The 23,963-nt window shown below is 33.2% G+C and overlaps 2 long non-coding RNA genes across 3 annotated transcripts in view; both read left to right on the plus strand.

Moving 5' to 3' along the window:
• LOC110261993 (uncharacterized) overlaps nucleotides 1–23,963 on the plus strand; it is a 517,032-nt gene that overhangs the window by 279,485 nt on the left and 213,584 nt on the right. The window lies entirely within an intron of this gene.
• Nucleotides 5,407–21,239, plus strand: LOC146401064 (uncharacterized). Its single transcript, XR_014813565.1, has 3 exons — nucleotides 5,407–5,525; nucleotides 14,034–14,247; nucleotides 18,497–21,239. It is a non-coding gene; the product is annotated as an uncharacterized LOC146401064 (long non-coding RNA).

Here is a 23,963-nt window from a genome sequence, read left to right on the forward strand (position 1 = left end):
GGATCCGGTGTTGCCATGAGCTGTGGTTAGCTAAGATCCTGTGTTGCTGTGGCTCTGGTGTAGGCCGGTGGCTACAGCTTCGATTAGACCCTTAGCCTGGGAACCTCCATATGCTGCAGGAAGCCACCCTAGAAAAGGCAAAAAGACAAAAAAATAATAAAATAAAAAAAATAAAAATGGAAAGAGGGTTTTCCCTCTATGGTGCAATGGGGATGCTGCAGACGTGTAGGTAGCAACTGTGGCTGGGATCTGATCCTTGGGCCTGGCCTGGGAATGCCCTTTGTTGTGTGACAGCCAAAAAAGAAAGAAAGAAAAAAAAAAGTGGAAAGGGGAAAGTGGAACCTGGGATGTGGGGTTTATTATCTTGACATGGTAATAATTTCAAAGGTACATAACATATGTCAAAATTTCCTTAAATTGTGCACATTAAATATCTTCAGTATGTTTTATGTCAATTATACTTCAGTAAAGCTGAAAACAGATTTAATAATTCAGAGACAATGTTTGTATTTTAAGCATTAGTCATATAAATGCACAGCTACTAAATAGTTATGACTACATTATAGGTAAGAAACTTTGACTAATGAGTTTAATTTTGACAGCTTTTAGTGTTGTTTTGATATTAAACTAATATGATATAGATGTGTTCTAATTATTTTATTGCAAGCACACTTAAATGGCTGTGAATGAATTTCCAATAGTTACTATACATAAAAATAAACTATTCTCTGTTCCCTTACAATACATTATTTTTCCCTTTCGATACCAATTAAATTGTCCGTTGCCAAGTGTTCAACATGTAAACCTTATATTTTAGTGTCTGACAGAATAAAATTAGTGTATAGTTCTAATCTATAGTTTAAAATGATTTTTCCAATTTTGTCTGGGGCAGACACCTAAAATTATGATACTTTTATAATCTCCATCTTTAACTCTTTTTTCAATGTAATGTTAGGACTCAAAGGAAGAGTGCAACCAGTGGTGGGAGAATGGTTGAAGCAATAGTTATCAAAGGGTGAACATCAGAATCCCATACCTTTGAAATGGAACGAAGCCAGAGGCAGATGGTAGTGATCTTAAAATAAGATGATTGTAGAAGACTCTAAAATGGAACATCCCTAAGTTTACTAAAGATCTAAAGCATGGTCTTGAAAACAGTGGCGAATACAGAGTTTGGTAAAAAGTGAAAAAGGGAAGTATCAATTGTATTTCATCAGTTTATGACAGTTTTGTTTAAAGCGCACTCTAATATACAAATTGTTTGATTGTTGCTAACTACTGCTGACATAAATAGTGTAGACTTTAGGTAAAGTGAAAAGTAATATTAGCAGATAATTCAGACCATGTTGATTGCCTGCTTTCTCTTTCTATCCCCCTCCATGTAAAATATGTGTGATTTATGTTATATAATGTATATAACTTATTTCATATTAACTTTTTCCTTCCAAACAAAACTGATTTTTTTTTTTTTAGTTTTGACTCTTATTGCCAACTCTGCAAAGTCAAGTAGGAAAGTATCTTAATAAATTTAAGCCAATCAGTTCATGTTTCTCTGCTAGCAGCAACTGTTAATCCAGAAATGGTCATGTGACTGAACTTGGCCCAATAAGTTTGAAAGGAAGAATTTACAATTCATTTTGTTAATGTCTCTCTTTTATCCCCATTTTTTTAAACAGAAAAAGAAAACAAAAGTACTTTCACATGCAGTCATCCTATTACTATAAGTGTTAGCAGTTTTAAGATAACAGAGAAGATAGAACAGCAGAGAGATGAAACAACTTTTTATTTTTATATTTTTTATTTTTAAATTTATTAAAGTATAGTTTATTTACAATGTTGTGTTCATTTCTGCTGTACAGCAACATGATTCATTTCTACATACACACACCTATATGTGTGTGTGTGTGTGTGTATAAATTTTTATATTCTTTTCCATTATGGTTTATCATAGGATATTGAATATAATTCCCTGTGCTACAAAGTAGGGCCTTGTCGTTTATGTATTCTATATAAAATATTTTGCATCTGCTAATCCCTTAATCCCAATCCTTCCCTCTTGTACAATCCCTCTCCATTGCCAACCACAAGTCTGTTCTCTATTTCTGTGAATCTGCTTCTGTTTTGTAGGTAAATTCGTGTCATATTTTAGATTCTACATATAAGTGATATTGTATGGTATTTGTCGTTCTCTTTCTGATTTACTTCACTTAGTATGATAATCTCTAGATCCATATGTTGCTGCAAATGGCATTATTTCATACTTTTTATGGATGAGTAGTATTCCATTGTGTATATGCACCACGTCTTCTTTATCCATTCATCTGTTGATGGACATTTAGGTTGTCTCTGTGTCTTGGCTATTGTGAATAGTGCTGCTATGTATATAGTGATGCGCACATCTTTTTGAATTGTAGTTTTTTCTGGATATATGCCTAGGAATGGGTCTGCTGCATCATATGGTAATTAAATATTTTTAGTTTTCTGAGGAACATCTATATTGTTCCAATTGATATTCCTACCAAAAGTGTAGGAGAGTTCCCTTTTCTCCATACCATCTCCAGCATTTGTTATTTGTATATTTTTTTTATGATGGCCATTCTGACTAGTGTTAGGTGATACTGCATAGTAGTTTTGATTTATGTTTCTCTAATAATTAGTGATTTTTGAGCAGTTTTCATGTGTCTATTGGCCATCCTATACCTTGTTTGAAGAAATATCTATTTAGGTCTTCTGCCCATTTTTTAATTGGGTTGATTGTGTTTTTGTTACTGAGCTGTGTTTATATTTTTGAAAATAAGCCATCAGTCATATCAAAGTTAGAATACACCATCACACCATACACAAAAATAAACTCAAAATGGCTCAAAGACAGATATAAGATATGACACCATAAAACTCCAAGAGAGAGAGAACATAGGCAAAACATTCTCCTATGGTAAATATAAGTTATACCAATGTTTTCTTAGGTCAGTCTCCTGGTAGAAATAGAAACAAAAGCAAACATAAACTAATGGGACCTAATCAAAGTTACAATCTTTTGTACAGTGAAGGCAACCATAAACAAAATGAAAAGACAACCTGCAAATTGAAAGAATAGAGGTCTTTGATAACATCATTGGTTGATTGCCTAGATTATCAGTTACTTAAGATAAAAAACATTTTTATTGTTTAAGCCATTTGAAATGGCCTCAAAATTTGTTAATAATTCTATTCCTACTAAAACAAAAGCTAAAACATTTTTTTGAAAGTAATATCCGTGTTTTTTCAAATTTATATATAAGAACAATTTTAGTCATAGTTAAAAATGATGGCTTAATAAATGACTGACTTAGTAATTAAGATTATTTAATTCTATACTATTCACATATTTAAATCTATATGCTTAATAAAATAAATATTTAATATTTACAGAAGCCTATATATTTATTGCTTAATTGCAATGATCCCATTGTTTACAATTAAATATAGATTTATAAAAGGTACACATCAGATTTTTCTTTTTCCTTTTTTTTTAGGGCTGCACCTGTGGCATATGGAGGTTTCCAGGCTAGGGGTCAAATTGGAGCTGTAGCTGTGGGCCTATGCCACAGCTGTAGCAACGCAGGATCCGAGCTGCATCTGTGACCTATATCATAGATCACAGCAATGCTGGATCCTTAACCCACTAAGCAAGGCCAGGAATTGAACTTGCGTCCTCATGGATGCTAGTCAGATTTGTTAACCACTAAGCCACAATGGGAACTCCAGATTTTTCTATCATTTAGAAAATATGTTATTTCTATTAAAATAAATATCTAAAAAAAATCAACACTTGTTTTCTTCTTTCAGTGCTTAGTTAACATGGTATCTAACTAAATGAAAATATCACTTCCTTAATGAGAATTTAATTTAGGGAAAAAATCAGTTATAAATAAATCATTAAGAATTATTTCATGGCCAAATGCTCTACCAAACATATAATGATATTCAATTAATGTAATTATGTTTATGATAGGTTGACAAAAAGGCTTTGGAGATATCGATCCCTGGTAGATTACAATTAATACTTTCAGTAATGCTTCTGAGTAACAAAATACAATTTTATACATTTTATAGCTAAATATTAATTTTTAAAGATATATTTTATTATACAAGGGGTATCATAATTAAGTTACTAATATTATAAGATTCTACCTAACAAGAATTCAGGAAAAATCTACTACTAAGGATCTCTTAATTCTCTTTTGAGATTGCTTGTTGAATATTTATGTTTGCTGATAAAAATAAGGGCATTTCACTCTTTAAACATCCTCAGAAACTTTTCTAAATGTTCCCTCTATTTTGATGTGCTGTTGAGTTCAGCAAAAATCAGATAGCTATTTTAATGAATTGATCACAGAGTGGTCATGGATGGTACCACTTTTGATAAGAAAGCAATAGTTACTCAAACCAAGACAAAATTTTACTTGGTAGAAAGGAAAATATCACCATTTAATTTAGATACATCCTTTAAGAAATTGTTTTGACATCTAAAGAAAAATAAAGCATTAGTAGACAACTATATATTTAGAAATTCAGGTGTTTAGGAATTTCCTTAGCATGTGCTGAATGAAACATTAAATAGTAGACTTTCTTAACTTCCATCAATTCAGACCTATCTTACTAAGATATTTATTCTTTCATTATACTAATGTTTTCTGAGCTCATTACAGGCTGGAGATGGTCTAAATGCCAGGCATCCAGGAGTAAACAAGACAATCTTGATTTGTTTTATTTAATTCTAGAGCTTAGATTTTACTAATAGACCCTATTCTCAATATCCCCGAGGGTAAATTATCAACAATTATATAGTAGTACTTGTTTACATAAGGCTGTGAATAACATGCTAAATATATATTGGCAATGTGTATAGAAAGTGTTGTTACAATGTATCATACACTACCTCTCAATGATTGCTATAGGAAATGTCAAACTCTGGAAATTGATATTTTTGTACCCCAGAAATATAATAGAATTTTTAGAAAGACAGGGAATATACTTATTTAGAATGTTATTTTGCAAGACTTGTGATCCTATAAATCAGACTGTATACCTAAATGGTAATGATGCAAGTTGACTTATTGACATATTAAATGATTTCAGAAAAATATGATTTGTTATTGCATTATATTATTGATCTCATAGGAAACTAATTTTAATAATCAAATATTTCATACCTAACATATTCATATAACTTCTTTTATATTCCAGCTGTGTACTGAGTTGAATAGTACCCCCACCCAAAATTCATGTTTATGGCAACCTCAGAATATGATCTTATTTGGAAATAGAATCATTATAGGTGTAATTAGTTAAGATGAGGTCATTCTGGATCAGAGTGGGCTAATTCAATTCATTTTTTAATAAGGACTGGTGTCCTTGTTAAACAGGCCTTATGAAGACACAGAGAACACACAGGGAGGACACTTTGTGATGATGGAGGCAGAGAATAGACTGAAGCTAAGGATTTCCTGGGATTCCCAGCAACCACTAGAAACTGAAGACAGGTATGGAAGAGATTCTCCCTCAGAACCTCCAGAAAGAGCCAATTTTGCCAACACTGGGATTTCAGACTTCTAGCCTCCCTGACTGTGAAAGGATAACTTTCTCTTGTTTTAGGCTGGTCAGTGTGGGGCTATTTGTTATAGCAGTCTAGGAAACAAAAGTAAAGCTGATATTAAAAACCCCCAATTTTTTCTATTAATCTTTCAGTAGAAAACATTTTAAAAAATTAAAACAAGGATAATACTAGTAACATTGAACAAAATAACATGCTGATTATTCTACTTTCAATGCCATCATGAAATTGATCTCATTTTCATATACCTATTATTCTTTTCGGTGTAAACTTAACTAATACTAACCTTTTGGTTATGGTATTTAATTTTAGAAGAGACAAAACTTCTTTAATTGGCAATAATGGACTTTGCGATTTAGAATTATTGCAACAGGCACAAAGAAAACAGGAAAAAATATAAACTTAAAGAGTGAAGTCTATTTTTAAAGAAATCACAGCTAGAATGAGTAGAATGACAAATTATAAGCAGCAAAAGAATTTATTTGAATCAAAGAAGGATAGTATATCACCTAAGCTTATGAATGAATGGGGAAAATCAAGGGCTTCAAAATGAATGATATTTCCAGATAATGAGCTTGTTTTAAAGTCATGAGAATGATAATGAAGGAATCGCTTATACTATTTTTAAACTGTTATAGTGATTATACATGCCATAATTGTACTAATAAGTCTAGCAAAAAAAAAGCCTTTAAATGGCAGAGAATATCTGTAGAATAGGTGAGATATTAAGAACAAATGAGTAATAGAAGCTTACTTTTTAGATGAAATTTGGTAATAGAAGTTACTAATTCTAATTTTAACATGACAGAATGGATAATACTAAGTGATACATTAAAATTTTCTTCAAGAATTTATTTTGCTTTATTCCAAAACTTGAATTAAACTTTGAATTTATTAAATATTATGTCTTACAGTGTTTTAACTGGATTACTTACCTCAAAACCTCTCATTTTACAAAGTAGAAAAAAAATCAAAGATTGTTATAATGTCATCAGGCTAGGAGCTTATATTTGACCCTCTACATCACTTTAGTAAAGACTAACATAACAGCTATAAAGGGTATTTGCAACTACACATTCCCATAATTTCAAATACATGCATTGATGGGACTTAATTCCTTATGTGAAATATATAGAAATATTGGTGGCATCAAGGAGCTGGTAATGTTTTCTGACTACAATGATTAGAATCAGGTTTTCTTATTTAAAATACTATCATTTTCATTGTGTGCCTTGTGTTATGTAACACTTTAAAACGTAATCTCACGATCACTAAAACAATCCTAAGTGAAGTAGGCATTTCCATGTTATAAATGATGAAAATGAAGCTCAGGTTATTTAATTTATTCAAGATCTCCAAGCTGGTAAAATGCTAGAATTACAACAAATGCTTGTACTCAAGTTCTGTAATGCACCACATTTTTATTGATTTTCCTCTATGATTTATGCTACCAGTTGAGGAATATTTCCATATTAAAGTTTCCATTAGAGTTTTCTATATTTTGCTCTGATGCCTAATCCTTCCTTTTTTTTTTCTGTTTATCTCTTTAAAAAAAAAAACAACAAAGTGTTTTCTTTAAGGCTATTTTCTGGGGTCATTTATTCTTAGTTACTTAGAGTATCCACAGGGCTCTCTGTAGATCACAAATATTTGGAGGGGAGGAACATCTCTGAGGATCAAGTCCAACATTTTAATGTTTCCAGTGTTGTTCTTAGCTCTAGAAATAAAATAGAAGATCAAAAATTCTTTCCTTCTAAAAGCCCCTCTGGTGTAGGCTGGTGGCTACAGCTCCGATTCAACCCCTAGCCTGGGAACCTCCATATGCCGTGGGAGTGGCCCAAGAAATGGTAAAAAGACCAAAAAAAAAAAAATTATGTAGGGCCAGGTAGGTGAATATGGGTGCCCTTTTTTTTTTTTTTTTTTTTTTTTTAAGCTAAACTTGATGGAAAGCTCTGGAAGGAGTGTAAGCAGAGGAGTGAAAAGACGTCATGTTTTAAAAACTCTTCTGTATGAAAAATGAATATAAGTAGGGGAGAGAGTAAAATTGGACTAAAAAGATTGTTTAAGAGACATGGGCAGTAATCCCAGAGGAGAAGATGGAGGGTTAGACCTCAGTGTAACCAGCAGAGGTTGTGATTAGAGCAAGTCTGTTTAGGCAGGTAATGAAGTCATAGATTGCTTTTCTATGATGTACTTAGTAAAAATACTTGCATGTGTTTTAAATTACATATATACATACATGCAAGTATAGATACATGAACGTATATAATAGGCGTATTTGATAATAAATGAACTAATTTCTAATTATCTGGTTAAATAATTATTTGAAATATTTGGAACATATAAAATGAATAAGGTTTATTCATTTTGGCTCGTATAAAATGAATAAATGCATTATTCATCAAAAATTCAAATTTTTAAAGAAAAGTAGAAATATGACATTTATATCTTACATAGTCATAAAACAAAATATTAATATCACAGAACATTAGTAGCAAAAATTTTGCTAACAATTGATGTCTTGGGAGTCACACAGAATATCTGAAGCTAAGTATTTCAAATTGTTCTTGGTTTGTTGAGCATAACTTATTAAAACCTCATGTAAAGGAATAGGTGACACATACACTAACACAATTTCACTTGCCAAGCAGTGCATTCATTATTAAACACATTTGTGAAGTGTCTAATGAGAAATAATTCCCACCTGCTGCCTACAAAAATAAAACACCCCTTAAAATGTTACTCTTGTCGTCTTTAGAATAGAATGGGTGGAGCTGAAATCAGTTTGCACGACTCCAAGAAATGAGTAGGAGGTTAAGACTGAAGGAAGGTAGTGTTGTTGGCTCCTCTTTCAAGCTGTGTGAAGATGAGGAAAATGAGGTGCTCTCCAACTCCTCCAAACCAAAAGATATTTTTAAGACGTATGTAGCAGTTTGAAGAGAAATATAGAATAACATTTCCGTCTCACAAACTAACCGTATAGTTTCTTTATTTATCCCCAACATTAGCAATGATGTACATTTTCTTCACAGTATGATGAGTCTGATGTCAGACAACCTGGACTTAGAACAAAATTCAAGTCCTCTCTGTAGCATCAGGCAAGCTCATTAACAGTGGACCACCTTAGTTTATTCATTTGTAAATGTGGAGAATAACCTCTAGTTGTCAGGATTTTTAAAAATAATCAAGCTAGTAATACATCTGAGGGAAAGATCATGCACTGGAATCATGCACTCTAGATATTTGTTGCTGATATGTTCAGCTCACATAGTGCTAACAAAAATTATGCCACCACTAAGAAAGTGAGATTGTCTGATGTAAAAATCCTGATGACTGATATATTTCTAAAAATCATGAAATCTGATAATACCAGGCCTGGATCCCTGCATCAATCTAAAAAGTAGCTATCTATTAGAAGGGGATTAAATTCATAAATTACTGGTGAGCTGCACCTAGATTACTATACCTTTAGGAAAACATCAAGACTTGTAGACAGCTAGTTAGCAGGAATTTTTAACTGAAGATCTTGGCTGTAGCATATGAGTTTATCTCCTTTCTCCTTCCCATAGTTCCATTCAATTGATAGTAATTTTTAAGTGATAGTAATTTTTAATTGATAGTTCCGCAATATGAAGAGAATGAGGAGACTGAACAAATAAGAGAACAAAAGAGCTTTCAAGAAATTTCTGAAAAACTGAAGTGGATTTGGGAAATGGCAACTGGTAAAGAAAAGTAGAGAGCAGGGAAGTTAAAAGGGGTGGGGACTCCATCTAACAGACGGGGCATTCCTTGTCGAATCCCAGAGGCATAGGATTTTAGAAAGATAGATTTTGTAAGACAATAAAGCACTATTTAGAGACCTTCACGTTTAATTATAGGTAATCTACTGTCATTGCATGTGTAAGATGCCCAGAAGCCAGTTTTTTACCTCCCAGTCAAAATTAGGGAGGTTGACTAAATAAAATTGTTAAATGACACCCAAAGAAGGCACTTTATGTGTTAAAGCCAGAGTAAAGACTTCTGTATTCTTGCATTGTACATCAGGCCCTACCTATGCAACCACAGCTTCCCATTAGCTTTTTTTAAATTTTTTTTTAAAAAATTTATTTATTTATTTCATCACATTTCTTATTATTGTTATTTCCCCAATACAATTTTTTTTCCTACTGTACAGCGTAGTGACCTAGTTACACATACATGCTGACATACTTTTTTCTCCCATTATCATGCTTAACAGCAGGATCTCATAGCTAATCCACTCCAAAAGCTAGTTTGCATCCATTAACCCCAAGCTCCGGATTAGGTTTTAATGTTTGCTTTTCTTTCTTTTTTTCTTTCCTTTCCCTTTTTTTTCGGGGGGGGGTGGTGGTGGTGAGGCTAGGAGAGTATATTTCTTTCTCTCTTTACATTTCTTCTCTTTTTAATTGAAATGTAGTTGGTATACACTATTATGATAGTTTCAGGTGTACTACATAATTACTTGACTCTTGCATACATTATGATATACGGCAAGAGTCTACTAATGCTGTTTTGTCAATTGCATTATCATTGACCAAATTCCTTACGCTGTTTATTACATTCCTATGACTTATTTATTACATAGCTGGAAGTTTGTACTTCTTAATCCCCTTCACATTTTGCCCACCCCCTCACCCACCTCTTTTCTGGCAACCGACCTTTTGTTCACTGTATCTTATAAGTCTGTTTTGTTTTTATATATACATTAGCATAATAATACTTTCAAGATCCACCCATATTGTTGAATATGGCGAGTTTTCACTTCTAAGTGCCAATATTCCAGTGTGTGTGTGTGTATGTGTGTCTGTATCTCACATCTTCTTTCATTCATCTATGAATGAACATGCAGGATGCTTCTATATCTTGGCTGCAGTAAATAATGCTGCAGTGAGACCTGGAGTACATATACCTTTTTAAATTTCATATCTGTGTTTTTGTTTTCTTTGTGTAAATACCCAGAAGTGAAATTGCTGGCTCATGTGGCAGTTCTATTTTTAATGGTTTGAGAAAGCTTCAAACTCTTTCTATCGTGGCTCTACCAATTTTATAATACTACCAATAGTTCATGAGGGTTCTCTTTTCTCCACATCCTTGCCAATACTTGTTATTTGTTGTCTTTTTGATGATAGCCATTCTGACAGGTGTGAGGTGGTATGCCATGTGGTTTTGATTTGCAACACTTTGATGATTAGTGATATTGAACATCTTCTCATGTGTCTTCTGACCATCCATATGCCTTCTTCTTATGAGCAGATGTGAAGCCCATCACAATAGTAAGATGCTACTGATGTTAAAAGAATATTCAGGTGATTGCCGAATCCTGTGACATAGAGAATATTGCCTTACCTGACGTTTGGGGAAAAGGAGATATATCATTGGGGCACACATGTTGGATAGTTGGAACTCTGCAAGCTAGGGTCCCCCAAGTTTGCTAAGGTGAACCAAGACAAATCAAGCTGCCAGCAAAAAAAAAGAGGTGACAAAAAAAAACTGCCAGCAAAAAAAAGAGATGGCAAAAAAAAAACCTGTCTTAGATATAAAAACATTAATCTCAGGTTCTGTTCCAAAAGGATATAAAGAGACGTCTTTAAAAAGTTATAACCATTAGTCTGAATTCGCATTAGTATGATATTCAAATGTTTACTAACAGCATGACTCAGGACATCTCAAATTTAGAAACTAAATTAAAGTGGTCCTGATTGGAATTAGTATTCTGACAGACAAATAAGCAAAACTAACAGAACAAAAAAATCTAACAAAAGAGGAAACATTGATGAATAATACATACAAAGATATTCAACTTCTTAAATACTCAGGGGATGCAACTTAAACCCACACAACATTTCATATCCCTTAAATTAGCAAATAATGACAGTGTGAAAGTAAGAAGGATGTAGAGGAAGGGAACTCTCATGCAGTGCTAGAAATGCAGGATGAATGTGCCTTGATGAAACCAATCTGGAGAGCAATATCTAAATTGAGAAAGTACATGACATTTCATGCAGCATTTCCACACCTTAGTTTGCATAAACCTTTGAAATTCTTCTCATGACATAGGGCACATATACCAAGGTTCATGTTCATAACAGCATTATTAGAAAAAAAGTGGGGGTAATGACCTGTTAAGACAAAAATGGATGACCAAGTGGCCATCTATCTAAACAAATTAGTATCTTAGCAGTGAATATGAATGAAGAAGATTAATCTACATTCATATATATGATACTCATAAACATAGAGTGGTAAAAACAAAAAGAATGTAAGTATATGATACCATTTACAAAATTTTTAGACATATTCAGAAAGATTATTTTTCATGGTACATGAAAATGTAGTAAGATAAGACATATATTAGAATATAAAAACAAATTCAGGATTTTCTTCCATTTGAAAATGCAGGAAGGAGAAAAGAGTATATACTTGTATTTCAGACTTCTTAAAAAATTTGTTAAAGGGGATTATGGTATAAGTCTCTTGGTTATTTAATAATTTGGGATAATGTCATATACAAGCATACCTCATTGTATAGTGTTTTTTGCAAATTGAAGGTTTGATACAACCCTGAATTCAGTAATTCTGTTGGCACCATTTTCCCAACAACATTTGCTTACTTTATTATGTCTCTGTGTCATTTTTGGTACTTCTTTCAATATTTCAAGGGTTTTCATTATGAATATATTTTTATGATGATCTGTAATCAGTGATCTTTGATGTTACTATTGTAATTGCTTTGGGGCACCACAAACTGTGCCCATATCATATGGCAAACTTAGTAAGTAAATGTTGTATGTGTTCTGACCACTCCACTAATTTTCAGTTGCTCCATATTTCTACATCTTCTCAGGCCTCTGTATTCCCTGTGACAGAAAAGTATTCAAATTAGGTCAATTAATAACCCTACAATGGCTTCTAGATGTTCAAGTGAAAGGATGAGTAGCATATATCTCACTTTGAATCAAAATCTGGAAATGATTATGCTTAGTGAGAAGGGCATGTAGAAAGCTGACCCAGGTCAAAAGCTAGGCCTCTTAAAACAGCTAGTCAAGTTGTGAATGCAAAGGAAAATGCATGACAGAAATTGAAATTTCTATTCTAATGAACACAGTAATAAGTAAGTGAAATAGCCTTATTGCAGATATTGAGAAAGTTTTCGTCTGAATAAAAGATCAAACCAGCCATGACATTGCCTGAAGCCAAAACCTAACCCAGAGCAAGGCACTATGTCTCTTCAATTCTATGAAGGCTGATGTGAGGAAGCTGCAGAAGAAAAGTTTGAAGCTAACAGAAGTTGGTTCATAAGGTTTAAGAAAAGAAGCTGTCTTGAAAACATGAAAGTATAAAGGGAAACAGCAAGTGCTGCTGTAGAAACTACAGTAAGTTATCCAGAAGATCTAGCTGAAGTAATTTATGAAGGTAGCTACACTAAACAACAGATGTTCAATGGATATGAAACAGCCTCTTATTGGAAGAAGATGGCATCTAAAACTTTAATAGAGAGGAGAAGTTAATGCCTGGCTTCAGAACTTTAAAGGACAGGCTGACTCATTTGGTAGGGGCTGATGCAGCTAGTGAGTTTAAGTTGAAGTCATTGTTGGTTTATCATTCTGAAAACCCCAAGACTTATGCTACATTGACTGTGCCTGCACTTTATATATGGAATGACAAAACAAGGATGACAGTTCATCTGTTGACAACCTGGTTTACTGTACATTTTAAGCCAATTGATGAGACCTACTTCTCAGAAAAAAAGATTCCTTTCAAAATTTTACTGCTCTCTGACAATGTACTTGATCATCCAAGAGCTCTGATGGAGACATACGATGAGGTTGATGTTGTTTTCATGCCTGCTAACACAGTGTCCATTCTGCATCCCATGGATCAAGGAATAACTTCAACTTTCAAGTCTTATTATTTAAGAAATACATTTTACTGCTGTAGATGGTGGTTCTTCTGATGGAGCAGGGTAAAGTTAATTGAAAACCTTTTGAAAAGTACTCATCTTTCTAGATGCCATGAAGAACATTCATGATTTCCTAGGAAGAGAACAAAATATCAACATTAGCAAGTGCTTGGCAGAAGTTGATTTCAACCCTCATGGATGACTGAGGGGATCAATAATTCAGTGGAGGAAATAACTGCAGATGTGGCAGAAATAGCAAGAGAACTAGAATTAGAAATAGAGCCCAAAGATGTGATGAAATGCTGTAACCTCATGATAAAACTATAATGGATGAGGAGTTGCTTCCTAAGAATGAGCAAAAAAATATTTTCTTGAGGTAAAATCTATTTCTACTGAAGATGTTGTGAAGAATGTTGTTATCACAAAAAAATATTTGGAATAATACATAAACTTAGTTGATAAAGCAATGGCAAGGCTTAAGAGGATTGACTGCAGTTTTGAAAACAATTTCTACTGTAGGTGAGCTGCTGTCAAACAGCATTGCATGCCACAGAGAAGTTGCCAGTGAAAAGAAGAATCAATGAATTCAGAAAATTCATTACCTTATTTTAAGAAATTGCCACAGCCACCCCACCTCACACCAGCGAGCACCCTGATTACTCATTATCCATTAATATCAAGGCAAGATCCTCCACCAGCAGAAAGATTATGACCTGCTAAGCCTCAGATGTTGGTGAGCATTTTTTAGCAATAAAGTATTTTTTCATTAAAGTATGAACATTATTTATTTATACATAATGCTGTTGAAATGTAATAGGTTACAGTGTAGTATAAAATAATTTTATATGCACTAAGAAACCAAAAAACTTTGTATGTTTCATTTTACTGCACTATTTGCTCTATTGCAGTGGTCTGGAACAGAACACTCAGAATCTCTGAGGTATGCCTGTAAGTCTATAATTTTTTTTAAAAAAAGGGGACAATATGACCCTATAGGAATCAGAAGTAATACATGGAAAGGGGAAGAACTAAATACAAACACACTTGCAATTTGATTCTGTAAGAGTTTTCAAGAAACTGTTATCCATTAAATAAGAACAGGAAAAGAGTAGTATAAAAAGGAACAATTCAGTAGTAAATAACTCTGAAGATTACAAATATAATTGCATAAATTATTACACAAGCAATACAAATATTATTCGAAATGACACAGAAAGCAGAACAAAAAACCACACAGATGCAAAGTAACATAAATAAGAAATATAGAGGTTCTTTTCAGCAGGCTCACCATCCTCCTATTAGAATTCTGAAGAGAAATAATAGCAAAAATAGAAAAAAGTAATTAATTTCTCACAGGGAATTTCTTAGAGCTGTATGATTTGGAAATACAACCAAGATCCCATAAACATGAATAAAATGAACACATCATTGTAAAATTTCAAAACAATGAGCATAAAAAAATGCCCCGTGTGCTTGAAGAAAGGGTTAAGGGTAGGGGGTAAGGTCATCAACAAAAGAACTACAGTTATACTGGAAGATGTTTCTCATTATCAATAGATGATGTGGAAAGCAATGAAATATTATTCAGCCATAAAAAGAAGGAATCCTGTCTTTTTAGACAACATGAATAAACCTGGAGGGCATGATGCTAATTGCAATAAGCCAGATATAGAAAGACAAATGCTAAATTATTGTATTATATCACCTATGTGCTGACTCCAAAAAAGGTTTAGGTCTTAGAATCTGAGTGTAGAGTGCTAGTTATAATGGTTGCCACGGGCTAGTGTGAGGGCAAGGTGGGGAGATGTTGGTCAGTGGATACAAATTTTCAGTTATAAGATGAATAAGTTCTGAGGATGTAATGTACAGTATAGTGACTATAGATAACAATACACTGTATTATGTCCTCAGAATTTCCTGAGAGTATTATCTTGTGTTCTCACACATACTAAAAATAACTATGTGAGATGATAGTTGTTAAATAACTTTGTGATAAATATTTCACAATGTATATGTGAACAAAAGCATCAGATTATATGCTTTAAGTGCATACAATTTTATTTATCAATTACCCCTTAATAAAGTTGGGGAAAAAAAAGATAGTGGGCTAAGACCTGCAGTGTGGTAAGGGCAATATTCAGATGAGAATTCATTCCACTCCAAAACTATCAGTCAAGTGCAAAAGCCTAAAAAAGATATTTTAAGTTTAGAAACACTCAAATTTTAGATGTTATCTGTGGATTTATCCAGTAAAATATGAGGGTAAATAATAAGAAAAATGTAAGATCTAAGAAAGAGTTCATTGAATCTGGAAGATATGTGTTGTCTCATTTTATAATGGTGACTATACAGCAAACCTAAACCGCGGCCAATCCGTATAGTTGCAGGAATAAAGGACACCACAAATTAGGTGGAGAAGTTGACAGGCAAAAGGGAACAAGTAAATACTGATAAAATCTTGAAGATTTGAAAGGGGTTTGCTTATTTTAAAAAATAGGCTAGTATAATATCAGTGTATTAGGCTTCCAATACAAATTCAAAGACTATATCTATTTTGTATCTTAAAATTAATAATATAAATCAAATTAATACAATGAAAACCATGTGCACGTCTTACGTGGTTCTAGTCATCGCCTCCCTGTCAGCTGAAACATTCGTTACTAAGAAATTTTATGAATCCCTCTGATCAACATGTAGATAATCTTCCCTTGAGAAGAGTTTTCTATTTTGGTCCACTTGGCTGTGGTCACACTAGCAAAGTCATGTGTTAGGCAGGATGGCCACCAATGCACTGACATATCTGGAGCCACAGGAACCGATGAGACAGAAAGCCCTAAAAGGGGTTTTAGAAATTGGAGTCATTAGGAAGATTTTCCTATCTGTTCCTCCAGTCCAAATTTCAAAAATAGACACCAGAGTGTATGTTATCTGGTTTGACACTTAATAGTTTTGAACACTCATGATTTTCCTGAAAAGCCTCAAATATTAAATTAGGCTTCCAGAGTATTCTGATGCATTTCAACTAAAAATGAAATCATTTTACACATACTGGCTACTCAAAAATATCCTTTCAGCAGATAAGGTAATTTTTGAAAATAATTAAAAAATTACAGTTGTTTAGTAAAAGCCATCTTTGATGGATACAATAGAAGAGTTTTCTTATTATTCTCAATGTTGTTATCTCAAAATTACATATGCCTCATTGGGTTTCTACAATACTGAAGCTCAATAATCAATATAATTAATTAAATTAATTATTATATAATTAAACTCAATTAGTGGATAGAATTTATGTACTGAGATAATGTTACAAAAATCTAAACCAATATATCTTCAAGTTTATTAAGTATGTGAAAAGATATAAGTAGTATACAGTATTATCTTTTGTCAAGGCTTTCGGATCAAAAAAGGCAGTGTATGAAGTAAATTAAATATGTTGAAGGAAGTAGATGAGAAGAAAGCTTTAAGTTTCAAAGCCTTTAATATTGGAGAAGAAATACTAGGATGAGGAAGGATATAAAAATACGTTCAGTAAAATTTTGTAAAATCATGTATTTGCTACAAAATTATATTAAGATGTAGTTTAGACAGAAAAAATTACTAGACAATAAAAAAATATCTTTAAAAAAATCATTTTCAAGACTAATCTAGAGATTCCTGTTGTGGCTCAGTGGTTAATGACCTGACTAGGAATCATAGGTTCCAGGTTCGATCCCTGGCCTTGCTCAGTGGGTTAAGCATCCAGCGTTGCTGTGAGCTGTGGTGTAGGTTGCATATGCGGCTGGGATCCCATGTTGCTGTGGCTACAGCTCTGATTAGACCCTTGGCCTGGGAACCTACATAAACTGCAGGTGCAGCCCTAGAAAAGAACAAAAAACAAACAAACAAAAAAGACTAATCTAATAACATTTTGTTCCAAAAACAGAAATATAGATCATATAAGTATTATAAATCCTTTTTCACTTGAAGAAACTTCAGAATTACAGCAGACATGATCATCATTTTCACTCCAGAAAACAGTGTAGCCTGATGTAAAACTGGAGGGGAAAAGAAAAAGACACACAGAGAAAAATAATAGCAAGTGTTCTTTGGAGACCTCAACAATATATTGTAGCTGATATAGAGATTTCATACTGTTCTTAATAAATAATCTATAAACAAAATCAACCATGGTAGATTCTAAAATTATACAAAATTCTCAAAATAACAGTCATTTTAATCAGTTAAAGGGAAAAGAGTGTTAGACTTTGTTTCACACCCGTTAGAAATAACAAAAAGATTGAAATTACTGATAATATGTAAAGCATTTCGTAAAACCTGCATGTGACATGGAATACATGCCAAAACTGATTTGCGGGCTCTTAGTAGTTGAACTGCAATAGATAATCTGAAAATAAAAGCATCCTTTATAATAGAATGCAAAAGAAAAAATGTTGGAAGATGGTTTTTGAACCTCTATATTAGGGTTAAAATTCTAAGTATTATTTATGGACAAGGAGAGGCACATGTTAGATCTAGTCTGTTCTACATATTCAAATATGCATATTCATCCCTCAATTGACCAAAATCAAATAACTAGGTAAATTTAAGATGTTTCTTTAATGCTCTGAAATATTATTAACCAGATGTTCTAAAGATTAAAACTGTAGAAAAATACCACTAGTAAACTGACCACTTTAACATTTTTTACTTCATTCCAGGTTTTGGCCACATACATATTTTTTTGCAAGTTAACAGTCTTTGAAGAGATAGAGTATTAAGTTTTTAGATGTACTTTATCAAAGTCATTTTTTAAGATGATGCAGTTTTATAGCTATTAATTTTTTTGACTGTATAATAATCCATTGAGTTGTTGTAACACGATGTAATTACTGCCTCCTATTGCTTCACATTTATTTTGTATCTGTTGTGTCTTATAAATAACTCTGCTGTGGAATTCATATTGTACATGTTTTTATACTTCTCTTGTATTATCTCCTCAGGACACAAAACATTCTGGAAATAGCATTTTGTCTTTGGCAGTGGGAATACAGAGGCAGAAGAAATGAAGCCGTGAATTTAAAAATATGATCCTCTCCTTTAAATCAAGTCCATTATCTCACTCCCTGCTTTAATTAACATTGATGGGTTTTTATCGAAGCCTTAAATTCAGGGTAGAAAATACTTCAGATTAAATATTTTATAAATGATTGAAAGCAGGGAAATGACTTAATAACTTGATAAGGGTGGTACTAAAAGTGTATTTGTTTGTTATAATAGGGTCTAAAATTCATCTGAAGGTATAATTTATGAGGCTAGGGAATGTTAACAATCTTGGTGGAATTAAGGAACATACATCAGGGTCAGTTCTGATAATCTAAAAGTTTTAATAATCTTGGAAGGTGAGATACCTCCAAGAGAAGAGGTGATAATCTAAAATTTTTAATAATCTTGGAAGGTGATATACCTCTAAGAGAAGAGGTGTTAGACAAATTCGTTTTCTCAGAGATGGGTTATACTTTGTGTTTCTAGGATTTAGGATATAGCCAGGGTACAAGGTGATACAATATCAATGGAATAAAAAGGGTTAGTCATCTTTGATGTTAACTGTTTAATAGATGATCAGAATGGATGTTAGAATTACCAATAGGAGCACAGATAATATGGTAAAAAAAAAAATGCAACCTGAGACTTAAATAACCTAGAAAGTAGAAATGTGAATTGCAGATTAAGTAGACTATGATATTGAGTATATGGACATAAAACAGAAATTTTGGTATTCTTTTGTGTAAAAGCAACATAGCATGTGTCTTTCATGGTCTGTGAACTAATACACCATCTGGCCACTGTTATGTCTCTGACTTCCCCTCCAGATACTATACTTCCTACTCACGGCTTTGGATGCAATAGCCTTGATATTTCTCAAAAATTCCTGGCTTTTAAACTAGCACTCTCCTTTTTACCTGAAATACTCTTTGCTCAAATATCCATAAGACTAATGCCTTTATATTCGCCCACCTCCTTTTGCTCTGTAAGCCTTGCCCCAGTCCATTCTATTTCAAATGGAAATCTACCATCCTGTTTTAGTTAAGGCTGCTATAGCAAATTGCCATAGACTAAATGACTTATCAACAACAGAGATTTGTTTCTTATGGTTCTAGAGGCTGATAATTGGAGATAAGGGTATTAGCAGGGTTAGGTACTGGTGAGGGTCCTATTCTGAATTGCATGCTTCTCCTTATAACCTCACATGGTGAAAAGACGAGCATACTCAAGCGTCCTTTTTAGAATGGCACTAATCCTATTCTTGAGGGCTCTACTGTTATGATCTACTATCTCCCCAAAGATCCCCACATACATTGGGAGATAGGATTTCAACACATGAGTATGAGAAGGACACATTCAGTCTATTGTGTTCTGCACCTGCTCCCAACCCCAACTCTTGGCTTTCTCTCGTGTGAAATATATTCATTCCATCCCAAGAGTTCAGAATCCTTAACTCATTCCAGCATCAGCTCTAAAAGTCCAGGCTCATCTAAATATCATCTATATCAGATATGGATGAGACTCAAGGTAGAGTCTATACCATGGCAAAATTCTTCTCCCCTGATGACTCTGCTTGCCTACTCCTATCCCTGTTATTCTTTTCTCTTTTTGTAATAACAATTATCAATTTTAACATTCATTATAATTTTATTTTTTTAAATAAAAATCCCACATCCTCACTAAAGTGGAAGCAACTGCAGAGCAAAGATTTTTGTTTATTATGTTCACCAATGTACTTCAAGGGCCTGTAATACTCCCTGGCACATAGATGACACTTAATAAATATATACTTATAAATAAATAAATTAATGTTGACCAAAATGGTTGGGGAAAGTAGGTAAATCAGAGATTAAGGTGGCTTTGAAAAATACCAAATAATAGAACTAGAAACAGCAACATTGAATGCAGCATAATTGGGGGAAAGTCAAATTTGGTCGTGATAAAAACTTTAATATGAAATGAAAAAGTGCGCAAGAATAAAAATGAGATTGCTGATGATAAAGCATAGTACACAACAGCATTAAGAAAAAGAAACTGGGGAGTTCCCACTGTGACACAGCATAAGGATCCAGTGCTGTCTCTGTGGCAGTGTGGGTTCAATCCCTGGCCTGGAGCAGGGGGTAAGGGATCTGACATTGCTGAAGTTGTGGCATGGTTTACAGCTGGGGCTCAGATTTTATCCTTGGCCTGGATACTGTGGGTGCTGTCATAAAAGAAGAAGAAATTGGGATTAGTTGTTTGTGTTGCTGGGGTGGGGATGAATAATGGGGCTATGAGTGTTTAGAAAGAGAAATAGGGCTGTACATGTGGGTGGGATACATGTTTCAGCGTCCCACTCAAAAAATTACTAAAATTAAGAGGGAAAAACCTTAAATTATTTTACTCAAAGATCTGATTCTATGTCTTAAAATAGTATATATTTATTGAAAAATTACTTGTATTTATAGTCATAACTTTCCTTATTAAGCTCTCATTGCGTACCAGATACACTACTGAATACTTTCCATACTTACTTCATTTAATTCTCACAACAGCCCAGAGTAAATATAAAAGATAATTCACTTTATTTCAGCCTTTATAAACTAAAGTCCCTGCCATGTCTATTGGGTGCACAAAATGCAATCTGGGTTTGGTTTTGAGTGTTCAGTGTTTGAAATGTCTTACCCATATTATTAAACAATTTCAAAATCCAATTAAAAAGGAAAACAAGCAATTAAGAAAACATGTTTTTGCCATATGCCAGTCTCATTATTTGGACAACACATTTATCTTTGATTAAAATGGTACTCCATAAATTGACATTTATTTTGTAAGTAAACTTATATTTCTTGTTCTCTTGTAAGGAAATGCACATCTTAAATATCTCTTTATTTACATCTCATTTTCTAATTATTATTTGCATATCTCAGGACCATTGGAATCAATTCTCTGAAACATACACGTGAGACACTATATGTTTTCACCTTGTTTGTAGAAGAGTAAGATTCGTTCATGTAAAATAATTGTCAAATATCCCTTAGGTAAAAATTCATTATTAAATGAATAAATTAAAGACCATGCAGTATAGAATATCTGTCAAGGCACTTAATTTTTAAAATGAAGTAATTTAGTATTAATTAGTGATAACTGAAAGCTGAATTATTTCATGTTTCAATGAAAGGAGACACGACACTCAACCTGAGTAGGTACCATCACAAATATATACTTGACGACCAATAAATACCTTTTTTTTAGGGCTGCACCTGTGGCATTTGGAAGTTCCCAGGCCAGGGGTTGAATCAGAGCTATACCTGTTGGCCTTCACCATAGCTATAGCAACACAGGATTCAAGCCACACCTGCTCCCTACACCACAGCTCATGGCAACACTGGATCCTTAACCACTGAGTGATGCCAGGGATCAAACCCACATCCTCATGGATACTATTTGGGTTCATTACCACTGAGCCACAACAGGATCTCCCCAATCAGTGCTTTAAATGGGTCAATATTTTGACCTATCAAAAATGGTAAATTGATTAAAACATTAGTGACATTTTGTTCTTTTCACATGATAGATATATAAGAAGAAATATGGATATTTATAAGAATAAGTATTGACAAAGTAACATTTTTAATATGATATAAACTCTTCTGCTGGTGTTAAGAATGATATCCTCATACTTATCATAAGAAATCATTTTTACCACCATATATTTTGAGTCATTATAAATTTGTGTCATTAATTGATTGACTGTTTTCTGATCTTCACCACCTTTTTGGTCCTCTCTGCATTGGGCTTGTTGTTTGTGGTTATCTCTGATGAGCTAATTGTCTGATGATTTATAACAAACAAATACAGCTATTTTTAAAAATATATTTTTCTTTTATTTAGGGAAGTAGCACAAAACTTTTCCAGAAAATTCCTGTTTCAATATTTGTATCTGCTACTCTGTTCCTTTCCTTAGAGAGATGATGACAGAGAAGAAGAAGATTTAAATTTTTGTAACCACAGGAGTTCCTGTCGTGGCTCAGATGTTAAGGAACCTGACTAGTATCCATGAGGACATGGGTTCCATCCTGGCCTTGCTCAGTGGGTTAGGGATCCTGTGTTGCCATGAGCTATGGTGTAGGTTGCAGACACGGCTCAGATCCCATGTTGCTGTGGCCATGGTGTAGGCTGGTGGCTACAGCTCTGATTTAACCCCTAGCCTGGGAACCTCCATATGCCACAGGTATGACCCTAAAAAGACAAAAAAAATTTTTTTTCAACCAGATTATCTTTAGTAATAATAGGTATTTTCTTAATGACCATTTTAAATAGCATATAACAAGATGTGTAATAACTCATACACATTTTCTCTTCATTTCTAATTTTTCACTTTCTTAGTGTTTTTCATAATAACTGTTTTTCTTCTTCTCAAACCTCATTAATTTTTTGAAGATCAGAACTGTATCATATAGCACTGAGAATATCAAAGACTAGAAAATATCATATAATATTAGGATAGAAATAAATTTAAATGATCATAAAGTATACAGTTTTCCTATTCTTTTAGATTGTTCTAAGCATTTGAAACATCTGTCTTATCTAGATCCAAAATAAATGTTTTTAAAATTTCTACTTATTATTTCTTGACTGCTCATTTGGGCTAAAGCAAAAGATAAATATTGTGCTTTCACGTATCATTCAGTTATCAAGTATGTAACTAATGATAGTACGAACTGTACATGGTTGGGTGCTGGGGATATGGATTTCTTCAAGTACTTTTCCTCACATTGTATCTGCACAATGGAGAACACCAGGACTGTAGTAGATAACTACAATGTGCTTTCATAAACACTGTCATAAAAGTCAAAGCAGATAGTTTGTAATCACATGGTATGTTACTAAGTCAACCTTGCAACAAAAGGAAATGAAATGTTTGCAGTTATCTTTGTCCTTGGCTCCTACTTGGATGTGCAATGTATGGGTGTTATGTACCTGTAAACGCCCATCATCTCCAGTAACAGTGAGTTGCTATCCTTTCTACATAATATCTGGCAATAACAGAGAGAAACAAATCACTGTAATAATATATACATCTGTTACTCCTTGACATTGAAACAGATTTTTCTTCAATCTGACAATATTGATCCTCTTTGTTTCCCAAATATTACTACCTTTTTGGTAGTATTTTTTTTAAATATTCTTTTACATCTCCGTTTTAGGTTCGTCTTTAATTTTTCCTTGTTAACTTAGCATTTTTATTTCATAGTGACACTCCGTTCTTCTGATTTTCTTATATTTCAGACAGATTCTTCTAAATTCCCTTTACTGATTTCTTACCTATATCAAATTGCCCCAGGGCTATGTCCTGTACCTTTTTTCCTTTTTCTCTCTACAAATTAATTTTAGGTGATTCCTTTCACTGTCATGGATTTAAAAAATCATTTGTGAGCTTGA

The sequence above is a fragment of the Sus scrofa genome, chromosome 8 (genome assembly GCF_054392235.1).
Source record: "Sus scrofa isolate SSC_HxYL_T2T_F1_AM1 chromosome 8, Sscrofa_HxYL_maternal_Yorkshire_Landrace_v2.0, whole genome shotgun sequence".
NCBI classification, from domain to species: domain Eukaryota; kingdom Metazoa; phylum Chordata; class Mammalia; order Artiodactyla; family Suidae; genus Sus; species Sus scrofa.